At 42.2% G+C, this 19,450-nt stretch overlaps 1 long non-coding RNA gene across 2 annotated transcripts in view; it reads left to right on the forward strand.

Annotated features, from left to right (window-relative positions):
* The window catches only part of LOC309616169, a 76,930-nt gene extending 57,907 nt beyond the window's left edge, over window positions 1-19,023 (forward strand). For both annotated transcript variants that reach the window (XR_014237326.1, XR_014237327.1), the window contains exon 4: window positions 1,518-19,023. This is a non-coding gene — a long non-coding RNA (uncharacterized lncRNA). The remainder of the gene's footprint in view (window positions 1-1,517) is intronic.
* Window positions 19,024-19,450: the final 427 nt, after the last annotated feature.

Below are 19,450 nucleotides of genomic sequence, written 5' to 3' on the forward strand. Positions count from 1 at the left end.
GTCCTTTTGGGGAAGGATTAAACCAATCTGTGTCATGACAAATGGAAAAATCAAGGTTAAATAAATCCAACAAATGAATAAATGACTGTGTATTAAAGCCTTTCTGTCATTCATCAAGGAAGAGCTGAGTATTAGAAACAAGTCACTTGTTCACTGCTCTTTGCATTTTACGTATGGGCTTGAGAGTAAATGAATCCGTTTCGTACAGTCTCTATAAGGCAGTTAAGAAGCAAGAGCTCCCCCAAGTGGCAGATGATGTAGAAACATGGTGGTCGCCCACCTTACCACTCTGTTGTCCTAGAGACTAGTAAATTAGTTAACTGTCTAAATGTTATAATTTCTCCTCAATTTAGTTTTATTTTAAAAATTTTTTAAATTTTTTATTTTTAAAGATTTATTTATTTATTTTTGGCTGCATCGGGTCTTAGTTGCAGCACGTGGGATCTTCGTTGAGGCACACGGGATCTTTCCTTGTGGCATGAGGGCTCTTTGCTGCGGCACGCGGGCTTCTCTCTAGTTGTGGTGTGCGGGTTTTCTCTTCTCTAGTTGTGGCACGTGGGCTCCAGAGAGCGTGGGCTCTGTAGTTTGCGGCTCGCGGGCTCTCTCATTGAGGCGTGCGAGCTCAGTAGTTGTGGCGCGTGGGTTCAGTTGCCCCGCGGCATGTGGGATCTTAGTTCCCTGTCCAGGGATGGAACCCGCATCCCCTGCCTTGGAAGGCGGATTGTTTACCACTGGACCACCAAGGAAGTCCCTCAATTTAGTTTTATTAATGAAGGAAGTATAGATATGATTCTTTAAACAAAGATTTACAATCTGAGGGGACCCTAGAACATCAGAGTATTAGAGCTAGCAGGGACCAGCCAGGGTGACTTATCTGCTAGATGAGAAAACAGATTGGGAGAGAGAAGTGACAGGCTGATGCCATGTGGAGAATCAGTGGCTAAGCTATTGGTCTTTGAATAGCCAGTCTGGGGCTTGAGTCTCCTTGCGGACTCAGGCCTTTGTTTTTTTTCCCCCCTCATGTAAGATCTCAGGGGCAGCTCCTGGAAAGTGTAAGCCGGAAAAGATGCCTGGGGGCCAGTGAGTTCTTCTTCTTCTTCTTTTTTAATGGCTTTATTAAACTATAATTGATATGCAAAACCTGCACATATTTAATGTACATTAAATTTGATGTGTTTGGACATATACGTACACCTGTGAAATTATGATTCCACTTATGCGAGGTACTTAAAATTGCCCAGGGTGGGACGCCTTTTATGCGGGCATAAAGGCTGTTGTCCTCAAAAATGGCCAATAGATGGCAGAAAAAATCCATGTACCTGGTAAGGAGGCACCTGTCCTAAAAGTTCGAAGCTCTGAGTATCTGTTTTATCAGGAGGTCAGCTCTCTGCCTGGTGAGTATAGAGACTTAGGGAGCATTGTGATACCAGCCCACCCCCGTGTCAGTCCTCCAGATCTTTACCTCTTTCAAGAGTCTGATGGTTAATCTCATTCTTCTTTTCATTAAAACATATTAGGAGGGGCTTCCCTGGTGGCGCAGTGGTTGGGAATCTGCCTGCCAATGCAGGGGACACGGGTTCCAGCCCTGGTCTGGGAAGATCCCACATGCCGCGGAGCGACTAGGCCCGTGAGCCACAACTACTGAGCCTGCGCGTCTAGAGCCTGTGCTCCGCAACAAGAGACGCCGCGACAGTGAGAGGCCCGCACACTGCGATGAAGAGTGGCCCCCGCTCGCCTCAACTGGAGAAAGCCCTCGCACAGAAACGAAGACCCAACACAGCCAAAAATAAAAAAATAAAAGCCATTTCTAAAACACTACTCTTATTGAATATTTGAAATTTTGTCAGTATAACCCAGACCTCAACTTCTTGTCTATTTCAGATAGTATTTGTGTCAAATGTGAGCACCTACCCATTAGATATAAGTAGATAAACAATTCTTATATAAACTACTAAAAGTTGATCAGGTTTATGATTAAGTCACAAACTGTAGATGAAGAATTTAATGACGAGGCATTGGTTCCCACAGACAAATATTAATGGGTTAAATAGAATCGAATACTTTTCAAAAGTATTTTCCAGTCAATACTTGGAATCGAATGTGTTCTCACAATATTCGTTTCTACTGCTAAAAATAAATTATAGTCTGTGAAGAATCACTTCTCTTTTTTAAGATAATGTTCTTTGGGAGTAAAAAAAAAACCCAAATATTTAGAAACAAACCCATTTACCAAAAATATCTAAAAAGAAGAAAGGAAGTAACATGTGTTGGGTGCCTCCCACGTGCAATTCAGATGTGGGGCTAGATGTGTTACACATTATCCCTGTTCATCCTTGCAAGAACACACCCCAGAGAAGCATCATTGGCCCCATTTTACAGACTGAGAAGCTCAAGTCAAGAAAGTTAAAGTTCATTAAATCATACCCAGGGGCCTCCCTGGTGGCGCAGTGGTTGAGAATCTGCCTGCCAATGCAGGGGACACGGGATCGAGCCCTGGTCTGGGAAGATCCCACATGCCACGGAGCAACTAGGCCAGTGAGCCACAACTACTGAGCCTGCGCGTCTGGAGCCTGTGCTCTGCAACAAGAGAGGCCACGACAGTGAGAGGCCCGCGTACCGCGATGAAGAGTGGCCCCCGCTTGCCGCAACTAGAGAGGGCCCTTGCACAGAGGCGAAGACCCAACACAGCCAAAAATAAAATAAATAAATAAATAAATAAGTAATAAAAAAAATAAAGGAATTCCTTTAAAAAAAAACATATTAGGAAATAATCCACTTGGACAACTATTTTATAAAAGGCTTGAATGACCATTAGGTGGTATTTCTTATTTCCTACTAGAATTTTCTTGCGTTACAGTAGAGATTATTTGACAACCCAAAGTGATGAATCTCTGATGGCCTGAGTGGTGTCTGAAATATTTTTGGATGAGGCAAAGTTCACCTGCCACTGAAATCGAGTCAGTGGAGGCAGCCGGGTACTTCTAGTAATAATAATAACGTATATTTAGTCAGCATTTATCATGGGCTAGGTACTATACTAAGCACTTTGTATTAGTAAACGTATTTAATATTCACAATAATCATATGAAGAAATGCATATTAAACTGTTTTACAGAAAAGTATACAGAAGCCCAGAGAGTTTAAGCAATTTGCTAAAGGTCATATAATTAGAAAAATGTAAGTGATTTTAAAAAATGTATTTCTACTACACGGAATTCACAACATTGGTGCTTGATGTCAGCACCGTGAGGGCTTCATGAATGCAGATGAAAAGTGATTGTCTCTTTGGCCCTGTGATGCACATGTTAAAATCTTCTGCTCATCACAGGACCACTGGAAAGAATGAATCTGGGAAACTGATTTAGCTGGGTTATCCTGAGTAAGGATGAGCATAAATTCTTAAGGAAGGATGGTGGCAATGTCAAGGCTGATGTTAGCAGAGTATTTTAAAGTGGGACTTTCCTGCCAGCTCCAGGTTACATGGCCTTCCTTAGTGCAATGGAATAGTTAAATCACACATCCTAGCTGCTTTGAGATGCCCGCTCAAGTCTACCCTCCATCTCCTTTGCGGACAGAACACATCCAATGTGATGTGTTTCTCTGTTGTATAACCTGATATTCAAGAACTTTATGCGGGATGTCAGCACCCCTGGAACAGAATGAGTTTTGTCAGTGATGTCGTGTGTTGTGTCACAGCCCTGTGCCTCGAAAACAGCCTCCCTATTCACTGGCCCATCTCCTAACACTTGCTGTAGTTGTTAGGATTCTGGATTGAAAGTAAGAGAACGCACCTCAAGGCGACTCATTCAAAAAGTGGCTACAAAATCAGTTCAAGTGTACTGCATGGCACATAGGGTGGGAAGGAGCTAGACTTCAAGAGTGATGGAATCCAAACCTGAAAAGATCCTGAGATCTCTTTCTCTGTCCGTCTCCTGCCCCTGCTTATGCTTCTCTCTGTACATATTCATTAATCTTATTTCTTAGACCTGAACTTTTCCTGCATCTTCATAAATATCCTGGCCACCCACAACTCTAAAATCCTCATGTTATGTGTTCTGCCACACAAGAAAATCTGACTTGTTGGTCCCCAAACCAAGTTCCTCACAGAAAAATATGATGGGCTTATTCTGGGACATTATTATGCAAACACCTTAATTTTTCTTCATTTCAGGCCATGGCATGTTTTAGAAGTTTGTTTTGCTTTTTCATCATAGTGGGGCTTTTCTTGCTCACTTTTAGATAAGGCTGTGGCAGTTCTTGCAATATAACCTGTTAATTTCAAAGGACTTCCTGAGTTGGCTGTAATTCACATTCTCAGAATTGGGAAAATCTGTGTCTTTTGAGATAGAAGAGTTCCTTTTTCTTTTTCCTTTTATTTTTTTCCCCCCTAAAATATGAGAATGCTATTTTCCCAGGTGCCATGCCGCTCTTTGACAACACACAGGCTGCTTTAGTTGTTTTTAATGAACATTATCGCCAGCTGCTCAGCTGTGAGAATGCTGTTTTTTTTTTTTTTTTTAATTTTCAGAGATGATGGAGAGCCGCCTGTAAGCTGTGCACCCTGAAGCTCGCAGAATCCCTGATGACCTCCTGGGTACCAGGGACGCCCCTTGCGTCCTGCAGGGGGCGCAAGCACTCCTCGTTTCTTTAAGCACGTGAGCAGGTGGAGGCTCCGGTGAAAGCGTCAAGTGGGCACCATCCAAGTTTGGACCGCAGTTTCCTCGTTGTATTGCCCTTTCTCCCCTGCATGCCCACGCTGGTGTGATGGGAGGTTGATCTGTGGAACTTGTCCAGTTGCCAGATCCTCACAGAAGTCTCCAAGCTGTCTCTGGTGCCTCAGTCGTCATCCCAGTCACCTTCCCTGCCAAGCTGATATACACGGAAGATTAGGAAGATGGATTGGGGCGCGCCATGGCTCTTCCCACTGCGATTCTCCACCTGCACTCCAGCCTTTTAGAGATTTTCCAAGACCATCCTTTAGGAAGAACGCAGGCTTCCAGAAGACAGAGAGACAGTGTCTTTCCCTAACTAGATGTGTCTGCTTATATAGGAAACTGGCTTGAAGAGTAGGAAAGAGAGTTGATACAGGCTGCAAGGAGAAAGGAAGATAGAGTGTGGTGGAACCCCAGTAATTCTGGAGGATCGAGGTCCTGAATCGAGAAGAGTCTACTGAAGAATAAGCTGGTCTTGAGTATACTCACCGGCTTTATCTTATAATCAATAGTTATTATAAATTCCCTTTCTCATACCATAAACAAAAATCAATTCCAGGTGGGCTGCAGACCTAAATATGAGACGTAAAACAATAACGGTTCTAGAGTGTAATTTAGGAGAATATCCTCATGACTCGGTGACTGGCAACAGTCTCTTGAACAGCATACACCCACACACCCACGTGCCGTGTGCCAACTCTGTGCAGGCCCAGGTGTTTTACAAAGTTTGTTTGCCACTCACACAATCCATTGAGGTAAAAACAATTCTCCACTTTTGAGTCTCGGGAACTTAGAATTCCACATCTGACAGGTTGCCGGTTTTGCAAAGCTGATGAGTGTGTGACGAGAAGTTTGATTGGAGTTCTCATCCAAGCTCTCACCCCAACCCACAAGTTGGCTGCAATGATATCTGTAGCTAAAATCAGGGCTCTTTTCAAACAGAAGTGTTAGTCTCAAATTATAAGAAAAAAAATCGAATGTTCATTAATCACCTGTCATGCCAGGGACTAAGCGAGCTCATTCATACACACGACCTTGCTCAATCCTTATGGTGGTCCTACGAGGCAAATATAATTACGCCCATTTTTATAGCTGATGAAACGAATTGATAGAGAAGTGAAACGTCCTCCCCAAGGTCACAAAGCTAGCAACTGGAGGAGCCAGGATCGGATGCAGATAGTCATCTTCATTTACTATCCATGAAGCAAAAAGTGTAGGAGATTATTTGGATTAGAAATTTTCCAGAACATATGCTACCCACTGCTGGCCTCCACTGTAGGATGATCTCAGTTTTCCTTCCATGGAACCATAGGGTTTCTATGTACCTTCTTCTCAATAGCCAGGCGAGTGTTTATTTTCCAATTAGACTGAGATGTGTTTGGGGCCAGATTCATTTGGCTTTTGGAAATGTTTGCTGAGTGATTTTAAATGACACGTCTAGCCACGGGGGTATAGGTGTTCTGTGCTTGATATTTCAGAGTAGTGATCAGTGCTTCCTTGTTTTTCTTTCTTTCTTTTTGTTTTTTTGGCCACGCAGCATGGGGGATCTTAGTCCCCCCACCAGGGACCAAACCTGCGCCCCCTGCATTGGAAGCACGACGTCTTAACCACTGGACTGCCAGGGAAGTCCCGATCAGTGCTTCCTTTGGAAACATTTAAATTTTCAATTTTATCAGACGCATAGAATTGGAATACATATGGAAGAGTACAGTGGGGCAGAGTATAATATTTATTTTGTTGTTTCAGGAAATATTTCTTTATTGTCCAAAAACATAAAAAAATAAATGTTCAGAAGTAGAGAGAATATCATTGATGAAGATCATTTATCTTACTCTTTGACTCAATCGTTTTTATTTTTTGCCTTCCCCTATTCCCCTCCAAGATTATACACAGACTTTTCTGTGAAATCTGTTTTTCATTCAGTCTCTCTCCCTCTCCCTCCTTCCCTTCTCTCTCTCTCTCTCACTGTAAGGGCCCAACACTCAAGACAAGAAGTAGATGCAGATTTGACACTAGCTTGAGGATGGAGGGGGCCATGTGAAAATTGTGAGAAGGAAATGAATTCGGCTGCCTCTTCCCCTCCTGTAATCAAGAATTGTAGAAAAGTTGCTTCCCTAACATCTGGGAGTAGACTTGGTGGGCAGTGATTGCCATCTCTGTGGGACAGCCTCAAATACAATAACATAAACTAACCTCAGAGAGAGATGTTGAAACAGCAGGTGGAACCAGAAACACCCAGCCTTGGAGCTGATAAACCCACTGCTGACTTTATTAGGAAACAGCCACATATTATAATAGGACAAACCCATCCATGACTTTTTTTAAGGAAATAATGGTATCACCTTATCTTGTATTTTAAATTATTTTAGGTGTTTTGTTGAAAGTCACGAGTGAGTACAGCTCCTTTGAGAAGCGGTTTATCCTGGATGGAGAGTTAGAGAATAATAAAGTTATGCAGCTGCTAAAGTACTTATTTAGAAGGATGGGATCTAGATGTGAGACGTTTAGGAACTTGGGACTGCAGGTTTGGGGGAGGGTGCTTACCTGTAGAATTAATAAGATTCTTTCAATTTCAGCTTACCTCAGGGAGAAACCTGCAGGCACAGTACGTTCAGATCCTACCTGTGAGGAAAGACAGCCAACAAGTCACAGAATGCCCGAAGCGGGCAGTGTCCCTGGATCCAGAAACTTCAAGCAGTAGGACCTGGGAGAATACGCAAAGTCTGTGGAGTCTGTAGCAGATAAAAGACAATGAATTTCTAACATCAGACAGCTTCAGTCTGATGGGTGGGAACCAGAGTTAAGTTTAAAGAGTGGTGCCTAAAATACCACTTTCTGGTTCCGTGTATCCATCCTCAATGCGGGGTCTGTTTCTTTAACTCTTATTTCACATCTTATTTAAGGGCTAACATAAGAAACCGGTTATGTTAGTTCAGAGTTGAGTTCTATTTTTTTACTAAAATGAATTTTATTAAACAGCAACAACAATAGCAATGAAACAGGAAGATTTGATGGAAGGAATTAGGTTTGAAATTAGATATCACTGGAGTTTAAAACCTTAAAAATTTTTTTCCAATTTTATTGCGATATAATTGACATACATCAATGTTTATGTTTTAAGGTGTATAGCACGATGATTTGACTTACGTGTGTCATGAAATGATGACCACAGTAAGTTCAGTGAGCGTCCATCACCTCATATAGATACAAAATTAGGGAAAGAGAAAAAAATTTTTTTTCCTCGAGGAGAAGTCTTTGGATTTACTCTCTTAATTTTCATACGTAATATACGGTAGTGTTAATTACATTCATCATGTTGTATATTACATCCCTAGTACTTATTTATCTTATGACTTGTGCCTTTAGAATGCCTTCATCTAATTATCCCTTCCCCCACCCCCTGCCTCTGGTAACCTCAAATCTGATCTCTTTTTCCATGAGTTTGTTTGTTTGTTTTTGGAGTATATTGACCTACAAAGTGCTGAACACTTCCTGGTGAACAGTACAGTGATTCCATGTTATTATACATTTCAAAATGTTCACCGTGATAAGCCTAGTTACCATCTGTCACCATACAAAGATATCACATGATCATTGACTATATTCCCCACACTGTACATTTCATACTGTGACCTTTATCTTGTAACTGGTGGTTTACACCTCTTGATCCCCTTCACCTGTCTCTCTCCTCCCCTCACTACCCTGTCCTCTGGCAACCACCTGTTTGTTCTCTGTATCTATGACTCTATTTTGGTTATGTTGTGTTTGTTCATTTGTTTTGTTTTTCAGATTCCACATATAAGTGAAGTCACACAGTATTTGTCTTTCTCTTTCTGACTTATCTCACTGAGCATAATACCCTCTAAGTCCACCCATGTTATCACAGATGGCAAGATTTCATTCTTTTTATGGCTGAGTAATATTCTGTGTGTGTGTGTGTGTGTGTGTGTGTGTGTATCACATCTTCTTTATCCATTAATTTATCAATGGGCACTTAGGTTGCTTAAATATCTTGGCTATTGTAAATAATGCTGCAATGAACCAATGGGTGCGTATATATTTTTTCAATCAGTGTTTTCATTTTCTTCAGATAAATACCCTGGAGTGGAATTGCTGGATCATATGGTAGTTCTCTTTTTAATCTTTTGAGGAATCTCCATACTGTTTTTCATAGTGGCTGCACCAACTTACATTCCCACCAACAGTGCACGAGGGTTCCTCCTTTTCCACATTCTCGTCAACACTTGCTATTTGTTGTCTTTTTGATGATAGCCATTCTGATAGGTGTGAGGTCATATCTCATTGTGGTTTTGATTTGCATTTCCCTGATGCTTAGTGATGTTGAGCATCTTTTCATATGCCTATTGGCCATCTGTATGTCTCCTTTGAAAAAATGTCTACTTCGGGTCCATCCCATTTCTCAATTGGGTTTTTTTAAATGTTGAGTTGTGTGAGTTCTTTGTATATTTTCGATATTAGTACTCCTCTCTGTTTGTGGGTTGTCTACCTGGGGGTGTAGGTCTTGATTGTATCACATCACGCTCCTCCTACCCATCTTGTTATGGTTCCTTTTTTCTATCTTTAGTGATAGAAGATCTCTTATGCTAGTCTTCTCGTCAATAGTTGTTGTGTAAATAGCTATTACTTTGGTGTGCCGTGGGAGGGGGTGAGCTCAGCGTCTTCCTACTCCACCATCTTGGCTGCCCCTTCTGGGGTTTGACACCTTGCTTTGCCATTTCTTAGCTGAGTGACCTTAGTCAGATGACTTAATTATTCTGGTTTTCAGCCTTCTCAGTTCTAAAATTGGGTAATTGATATGTAACCTTCAGGGTTGTTGTGAAAAACAAGTGAAATCCCTACTTCAGTGCCTGAAAGTTTGTATGCAGTCAATAAACAATTGTGTGTAAGTGAATATTACTTCAGTCTCTTGGTTACACACATCAAGGGAGTTATATTTACCCCTACTCCTTTGTCTCTGGCTGGCACTAACCTTTCTAATAAATACATAACTTACAGGTATAGAGTTCATGAAGAAACAACCAATTTTTTGTTAACTTACTTTGCAGATGCAAAGCATTTTAGGAATAGTAAATTCAGTGCTTACAGCTGCAAAACTTGCATTAAGTTTTATGTATCGTCGTCTCCTCTTCCCATGATGAAATAAAATGCTAGAGATAGGTATATTGAGTAACAATTAGAATTAGTGAGAGACCATGACCAAGTCTTTAAAACTCTCAAATAAGAGGAAAGTTGGCCATCCTTTGGGAGGAAAGAAAGCCCTCCTTTACCTCAATTAACGGGTGAAACCACCAGGATTCTGCCTGAATGACAAAAGTAATTGAAGTTGCATTTATATGTCACAAGAGAATAGATGGATCTTTTTTTTTTTAAACATCTTTATTGGCGTATAATTGCTTTACAATGGTGTGTTAGTCTCTGCTGTATAACAAAGTGATTCAGCTATATGTATACATATATCCCCATATCCCCTCCCTCCTGCGGCTCCCTCCCACCCTCCCTATCCCACCCCTCTAGGTGGAAACAAAGCACCTAGCTGATCTCCCTGTGCTATGCGGCTGCTTCCCACTAGCTATCTATTTTATATTTGCTAGTGTATATATGTCCATGCCACTCTCTCACTTTGTCCCTGCTTACCCTTCCCCCTCCCCATATCCTCAAGTCCATTCTCAACGTCTGCATCTTTATTTCTGTCCTTCCCCTAGGTTCTTCATAACCTTTTTTTTTTAAATTCCTTATATATGTGTTAGCATATGGTATTTGTTTTTCTCTTTCTGACTGACTTCACTCTGTATGACAGATTCTAGGTCCATCTACCTCACTACAAATAACTCAATTTCGTTTCTTTTATGGCTCAGTAATATTCCATTGTATATATGTGCCTCATCTTCTTTATCCGCTCATCTGTTGATGGACACTTAGGTTGCTTCCATGTCCTGGCTATTGTAAATACAGTTGCAATGAACATTGTGGTACATGACTCTTTTTGAATTATGGTTTTTCTCAGGGTATATGCCCAGTAGTGGGATTGCTAGGTCATATGGTAGTTCTATTTTTAGTTTTTTGAGGAACCTCCATACTGTTCTCCATAGTGGCTGTATCAATTTACATTCCCACCAACAGTGCAAGAGGGTTCCCTTTTCTCCACACCCTCTCCGGCATTTATTGTTTGTAGATTTTTTGATGATGACCATTCTGACCGGTGTGAGGTGATACCTCATTGTAGTTTTGATTTGCATTTCTCTAATGATTAGTGATGTTGAGCATCCTTTCATGGGTTTGTTGGCAATCTGTATATCTTCTTTGGAGAAATGTCTATTTAGGTCTTCTGCCCATTTTTGCATTGGGTTGTTTGCTTTTTTGATATTGAGCTGCATGAGCTGCTTGTATATTTTGGAGATTAATCCTTTGTCTGTTGCTTCGTTTGCAAATATTTTCTCCCATTCTCAGGGTTGTCTTTTCATCTTGTTTATGGTTTCCTTTGCTGTGCAAAAGCTTTTAAGTTACATTAGGTCCCATTTGTTTATTTTGTTTTTATTTCCATTTCTCTAGGAGGTGGGTCAAAAGGATCTTGCTATGATTTATGTCATAGACTGTTCTGCCTATGTTTTCCTCTGAGAGTTTTATAGTGTCTGGCCTTACATTTAGGTCTTTAATCCATTTGGAGTCTATTTTTGCATATGGTGTTAGGGAGTGTTCTAATTTCATTCTTTTACATATAGCTGAGAATAGATGCATCTTTGAGGACAAAATTTAAGGTGTACTTTGAAGATAACTCAGAGATATTAGACACAACATCAAAACTTGATTTCCTATGGGACAGCTTGAGTGAGAACTCACTGTAGTAGTGTTTAAAAAGTGAAAGCTTAGGAAAATCCAGGCCATCTGCTTCCTCTTAACTCCTTTTTCCCAGAGCTCAGCCCTCTGGTATGGAGGTAAGACCTTCAAGGCAGTGGTAAATTTCAGCTCTGTGTTTAACTGAACTAGCTGGGAACCAGGTCAATTGTAGTTGTTTCTTTTTTTTTTTCTTTTTTTTTTTGGCCACACCACGAGGCTTGCAGGATCTTAGTTCCCTGACCAGGGATCAAACACAGGCCCTTGGCAGTGAAAGTGCAGAGTCCTGACCACTGGACCACCAGGGAATTCCCCAATTGTAGTTTTTTTTTTTTTTTTTTAGTTAATTTTGATTGGAGTATAGTTGCTTTACAATGTTCTGTAAGCTTCTACTGCACAGCAAAATGAATCAGCCATACTTATACATATATCCCCTCCCTTTTGGAATTCCCTCCCATTTAGGACGCCACAGTGCATAAGTAGAGTTCCCTGTGCTATACAGTATGTTCCCCTCAGTTGTCCCCAATTGTAGTTTCTTACAAAGACAAAGCTGATGGCTGAATTTCAACCATTTTATCTCTTTATTCTGTGCTTCTACTGTTGATACTAATATTTGCAGCCAGATCCCTAAATACTTTTTACAGTTGCTGAATCAGAATAGTGACATAGAGGGCTGTGACCGCAATGAATGGAAAATGACTCCCCATAGCTTACATGCAAAAGGAAGTTATTTCGTTATAACCAGGTTATAACCAGTTATAACCATGACTGGTTAGCTCATCAGATTGAAGGGAGAATTGAAAATCAGTCAGGCACAGTATCAAGGCAGCTCTAAGAATCCAGTAGCAGGTGCGATTGGTCATTCTTCTTTAGAGACAAATGACAACGTATAGCAATGGCTTAGATCCACCTTCATTCCCATGGTGAGTCATTTCTCTTGAGACTCAAGTTCTGGGAAATGGAGTCAAATTGTCCTGAATGTCCAGTGGGGAGGGGAAGAGCGTAGGGCACTATGATTGACACAACGAAAGACATTGATCAGTTTTGCAAGGAAAAATCAGAGCGCTGTTACTTAAAGAACATTGGAAGTATTCTGGGCAGGCAAGACCTGTCTCTACAAGTGACATCATGCTGGCAGGTAATGATTTTACCTGGAGTGGAGCTTTCCCAGTAAATCAGTTGCTAATGATGAGTGAAGTATAATGGCAGCTAATTATCTGACTGACACCTCACTCCTATTAGAGCTTAGCAATGGCAGGCCAATGGCATAGATGATTTTACAAAAAAGGGAGAAAGAGGAAAGAGCAAGGAAGAAGAGGAAGAAGGAGGGAAGAAGAAACAGTGGCTCAGATCACAGCCGCCATAACCCAGTACAATGCCCTTCACAGTTCTCTCATCATGCCACGTGGTGGCTGGAAGGGCATGCAGGTAGAACCTGTCCCCAGAAAGAAAATCTTTCATCTAGATCAGCACTGTCTAGTAGAAATATAGTGCCGGCCATGTAAGTAATTTTAAATTATCTTATAAGATACACTAAAAGAAAAGTAAAAAGTAACAGGTGAAATTAATTTCAATAATTTGATTTCTTCTTTCAAAATATTTTGAGGTCAATGTATAATTAATGCAAAATATGAGTGAGATACGTTACCATTTCTTCATGCTAAATTTTTGAAATCTAGGGTGTATTTTATGCTTACCGCATCCCTCAGTTTGGACTAGCCACATTTTAATAGCAACAAGTGGTTAGTGGCTACCGTATTGGACAATAGAGGCTTAGAAGATTCTGGCATTCCGGCTTTACTTTGAAACATCAAATCACTTGTATAATTATTGTACAATTGTACCATTGTATCTGAGGCGTGTGTGAGGGCCAGGTGTCCTGGTTTTCTTTCATTTTAAGCAAAAGTAAAGGTAAACACACTTTATTTCCATTCCATGTTTACTGAGCTAAGATGGTTGGTTTGTTTTTCTGATTCACATTTGTCGTTTTTCCCAGTTCCTGTTCTGAGGCATATCAGTGTTCTGTGAAACTTCCACAGAAGTTACTTGGAGACCAAAGAGAGGACCCTGGTACAGATGAGGAACATGAGTCCGGGAGACAATCAATAACTTATCCAAAGATTGCCAGCTAGGTGGTTGCTGAGCTGGGATTGCAGTCTCGTTTGCTTTCTCCACGCTGTAGCCCCGAGCTTTGTCTTGCATCAGACCCATGCCATTTCTCTGCTGTCGACCTTGGTGTGTAGCTTCCTGGCCCCTGAACCTCCAGGTGAGGATCGAGATGGTCAAAGGAGAGCCGCCCTGCCCCGTGAGGGTGAGGAACTAGATTAGGGGTAAGAGGAAGCTGCCTCTTCTTAGTCTGCTCTGTACAAAGGTGGTCACTTACATCCACATCTTTAAAAATTCTATAGCCTAATGACTACATGTTTGCTGATGTGAGCATTTTAAACCTTCATTTTCTTGGTTACAGGGAAGCTTGGAGAATGACTCTGTTTGTCTCCATCAATGGTTCCCTTCAAACTCATAGGCCAGTGTGGATCATTTGTAATTTTTTTAAACAGTAGCTTTTTTCTCATTATGACAAAAGTACATGCTTAATGTAGAAAATCTGGGGAAAAAATAGGTCTGTGTCACAAACATAAATAAATACATACATACAATACATACAAATGTAAATAAATAAATAAATAAATAAGTAAATGTCACCTGTTTTCCTAGCAGTCGGTGGTGGGGGGGAGAAGCTCAAAATTTTGTATTTTGCTATATTTCTTTATGGTGTTTTTTCAAAATATATGAATATAACTTTTATACAGTTTATTGTTTCAATAACAATGAGTCTACTGTACAATTGGTTTATCACTTACTTTTTTTTACCCTTTGCTTCACTGCTTCCCATGGTAGATTTTGGTTTCTGATCCTTCCCCTGGGTCACCAGGATGGCTTCACACAAGTCCTTTCTCTCTGGCCTCGTGATCCAGCTGTGTCCTGGGTCTCCATGGAGGGAAGGCATAGACCAGTGCTCACAATGTCTTCTGGGCTCAGCGCACCTGTGGGACAGGCCTGGCAAAGGAGGAACTTGGGGGACCACAGAATCGACCAGCCACTCTGACTCCCATTGGGTTCCCCGAGGAGCCCCAGGACTGAGTATCCCAGTAGGTTAATTTTTCTGAATGTACAAAAGTCTGTGTTCGTACAGTTGCAAATATAGCCAGAAGTATGTCTAAGGGCTTCTGTGAATTTGGAAGAAGGGTGTTCACCACTCTGGGGCTCCACCAGAGGGGGTGCTGGAAGGAAACAGAGTTCAGGACTGTGAACGATTGTGTGTTCTTAGCCCAGTTTGTGGTGGGCAGACACAGTCACGTGAAATCTAGGACCGTGCCATCTGGCCGGCAGATGCCTGGACCCTTCTAGCCCCACAACACACACTCACCCCATCAGTCCGCAGAGAGGCTTAGCAAGCAGACAGTGAGGGCTAACCTTCACCTCCTTGGGGATACGGAACCCAGATGGGCCTTGGGAAGAGGGGCCAGTTGTCCAGGTGGTAGGTGTGTGGGCGGCGGGAAGTCATGTCGATGCATGTCTGCCCCTGTGAGTTAATGCTCCTACTTTCCAGGCACATATGGTTGGAGCAAAGAGTTCACTTCCACTGAGGAAGAGACCCTTAGTTTCCTTCTCCCCCAAATCCGGAAGCAATTGATGGTATTCTTCCCACTAGCAAACACCTAGAAACATTTCTTTTACTAGTTTTTTACAGATGCCTTAATTGACCTACTCCCAAAATTCATCATAACACATTCTGATGACTACAACAGAGAAGCAGGGGGAGAGAGATTTTTCAGCCTGCTAATGTATGAATAACAACATCTCTTTTTTTCCCCCTTTACTTAAGAAATAAAGTATACTGTCTACCAAGTGAGAAGATGACAGGGGTGTATGCATAGATAATTGCATGAATTTGCCTCTCTGTTTGTCTAGTGAAATCAGCTCTGTTTCAAAGAAGATTTTTTTTTTTTAAATGCTTTCCCAGAGTACTTTCCTCCTGTTGATCCCCTTCTGATGGTTGACGGTAAGGTTTGCCAATTTCCTTTTCCCAGAAATGTTGTGCTCACATCAGGATTCTCTCCAGCAGTGTTCCTAACAGAGCTATTAACTGTTCTTTTCCCCAGTAAAAGAACAGCCAAGCCCACCTCCAGCCAGGCCAGTCTGGTTCTAGAACCAGATCAAACATTCTGCCATTTACACTCTGTCTGGCTCTGGGCAAATCACACCACCTCTGTGAGCCAGATTCCCTACCTGCAAGATGGGGATGATTCTCTCGACCACACGGGTGTGGTGTGGATACGAGATCGTGATTGTGAAGGCTCCAGAGACAGTGCACGGCTTATAAAAAGCACCAATAAGTGTCATCGTCCATCTCTCCTGCCCCACGGAATAATGGTAACAATTCCTACCATTATTGAGCACGTGATGTGCGCCAGGCATCTCACCGGCATGTTCTTGTTTAATCCTCAGAACGTGGGAACAGTCTGACGAGGTGAGCATTACAAAGTCCTTTTGTAGATGAGGAAAATGAGAGATTTAGGGATTCAACTCTGGTCCATTCACTATAAATGAGCGAGCCAGAATTTGATGCGTGTAACTTCAGAAGGGATCATCTCAAGCCCCGCACTGGAGTTCTTCCTCACAGGGAAGTCTTATTGTCTAAAACATCCTAAATAAGCTTGCTCGTGGGAGGTGTGTGTCTGTGTGTGTGTGTTGTGTGTGTGTGTGTTTTACCACTTGGGAGTAAAATGTGAGTACATGTTAGGCACTTAAAATTACTCCTCTTTTCCCGCCCAGTGACGCTGCTGGTTTCCCATAACTCTGCACTCCAGAGCAGGTGGAAACCAAGCCCTGCCTCAGGTTCCCTTCTTCCTGGTGGAGGACTCCCTTTCAGGGTAGAGGGACCTAGAATGCCATGTCCTCTGTCCCTCGGAGGCACCTGACCACTCAGTCCCTTGTGATGCAAACTGAGAAGCTCACTGGAGAGGTTGTACCACCCCTGCAAGCAGCATCCACTCCTGTGTCAACTTAGAAAGGTAGTGAGCCAGCCCTGGGAGACAGTCCTTCTCCACCTTATCAGCACACGCTGCCTGTCAGTTGCCGCTTTCTTTGAAAATAGCCAATTTATTTTCATTATTATATTGATGCATGCTGCTTCCCGTGCCACAGCAATGCTCTCGGACTCTGCTCTTTGAATCCGTGAATTACTTCTTAGGCCAGGTCCTATGCTGGATGCTGGAGAATCAGTGGCGGCCACATCAGGTTATGTGAGGAATGCCACACTCTCTGGCCAGGAGAACAGACATTAAACAAAATATTCCATATAAATTGTTTGCAAGAGAACTACGTGCAGTTAAGAGACATATAGAATGCTATGCAAACACAAGACAAGGGGGCCTAAGAGGACCTGGGATGTAGGAGTTGAGGGGTATTAGTTTCTTGTTGCTGCTGTAACAAAATATGTGTGGCAGCTTAGAAACAAATCTTAAGGTTCTGAAGGTCCGAAGTCTGAACTGGGTCTTACAGGGCTAAAATCAAGGTGTTGGAAGGGCTATATTTCTCCTGGAGGCTGGAGTGGAGAATCTATTTCCTTACCTTTTCCATCTTCTAGAGGTTACCTGCATTCCTTGGTTTGTGACTCCCAGCCAGTAATTACAACACGCCAACCACCACTTTTACAATCATATCTCCTTCTCTGACTCTCCTGCCTTCTACTTTCCTGGATCAGGACCCTTGTGATTTCTTTGGGACCAGTTAGATAAGCCAGGATAATCTTTCCATATCAAGATTTGTAACTTAACTGCATCTCAAAATCTCTTCTGCCCTGTAACATATTCACAGCTTTCAGGAATTAGGATGCAGACATCAGTGGAGAGGCCATTGTTCTGCCTACCACCTGGAGTAAAAGAGAGCTGAGGAAAAAAATCAGGAAGAGAAAGCATTTAGAAAAATACACACGGGAGAGTAGGAGGGAAACAGGTGTTGTGGGCAGCAAGGACCCACCACCCAGAGAGAGTGCCCTATGGAAAGGTCCAGAGGTGGGCAGAGATGTGCTGCCTGGACCTGAAAGAATCCTGGGTTGGTGTTGTAGGGAGAATGAAAGCACATGAGATCAAAGCAGCTGGCAGTTGTCAACTCATGAAGGACTTGGCTATGCTCTGAGAGGACTAAGAGGGAGGACTTCAGCAGGGAAGGGATGGCTTCACATCCAGGCTTTAAAAGATGACTTCGGTGGTGTCTGGGGGATCAGATTAGAGGGGGGCAAGAATAAATTCCAGGGGGCATGGCAGTGAGAAGAAAGAGATCATTGTGGCTTGTCTAGGATGGTGGGGTCAGATTCAGGAGATATTTAAGAGGTGGATGAAGGTGAGGTGTCAGGGGTAACCTCAAGGCTTCTGGCATGAACACTTGGGTGACTGGCGACACCTGCATGAAGACAGGAAGCTTTGAAGGAGTGAAGGTGTGTGGTGAGTTCAAGAATAAAGTTTTGGACCTAGCTTGAGTTACCAATATGACATTTAGATTGAGCTGTTGAGTAGGCCTACTGGCATGGCATAAAAGTCAAGGCTGGTCCTCTTTTAGAGATATTTATTCAAGCAGTATGACAGGCTACAAAGAGATAGGATTTGGAAGCAAAGGTTTACGTGAGTCCTGTTTTTCCATCAATGTTCTGTATGACTGGGTCAAGCCATATAGATCCTCAGAGCCCCAGTTTCCTCATTTTAAAAATCCTTAGTAAAATTTCTGTCCTGCTAATAATACCAGATTGTTCTGAAAATCAAATGATAATATGAAAGTGCTTCGTAACTTTTAAGTGTTTTATAAATGTTATTTTTATGTTTTTTTAGTAGGATTAATGATTCGGGTACGTAAAGGAGGAGGGGGCATATTACCATTATTGATTACAAAATCATCTTAATCACATTGTGTAGTATTTTGTCCACCTTCTCTCTCCATGGACTAAATAATTCCACTTCCCATATCGTCTTTGAGATTCCATATTCTAATCATTTGATCATCTCTGTGGACAGAGCTGGCCCTGGACAAAACTGCCAGGAGAGTGGGGGGAGGGGGAGTCCTATGATGCGGTGGCGGGCAGAGGTGACGGGAGAGTGCTCAAGGGAGAGGAGGTTAGGAGAACATTCCTTAAGTGTTTACTATCTGTCAGCACCTCCCAACTGCCTTAGGAGATGGGCGCGTTCTTTTCCCATTTTACTGATAAGGATGCAGAGTGTTCAGGGCGTTCATTGACCTTGTGGATGGAGGCTGGTGGGTGATGCAGCCCTTAGCATCTGGAGTCCACGCGTCCCTCCGTGCCCAAAGCCTCCTGGGAACAGGAAGAGTGGGATTTTTGCACCCCGTTGTCCCCTGGAGGTGCTCATTGAGCTGACACTTTTCCGGTTTAAAAAAGGGAATCTGACTGATACTCACTGAGGTGTTTTTGACTTCACCGTGAGCTCCCCAGCCCAGAACAGAGCTCTTTGAAAACAGAAACTCTCCATGTTAGCCATATTTATGGAGGTGACCATTTTGCCATGTGTACAAATGTTGAATTATTATGTTGTACACCTGAAACTGATACAGTGTTATATGGCAATTAGACTTCAATAATAAAAAAGAAAATGGAAGCTCTCTCTTTTATTGTTGTTTTTTAATGTTCTGAAGCTTCTAGTAGGTGTGTGATACAATTTTTTTATAACTGAATAAATGATTCCTCTCAGTGTCGTTTCTATTATAAAAACGATTCAGAAATGGCAATGGCTCCCTTTGGCAGTATTTCAGATGGAGAGAAAGCCTGGAAGAGTAATTAACGGCGTGCATTCTGGAGTCTAAGGGGGCACCCTCAA

Source organism: Balaenoptera borealis (assembly GCF_965194805.1).
Source record: "Balaenoptera borealis genome assembly, chromosome: 19".
Classification (NCBI taxonomy): Eukaryota; Metazoa; Chordata; class Mammalia; order Artiodactyla; family Balaenopteridae; genus Balaenoptera; species Balaenoptera borealis.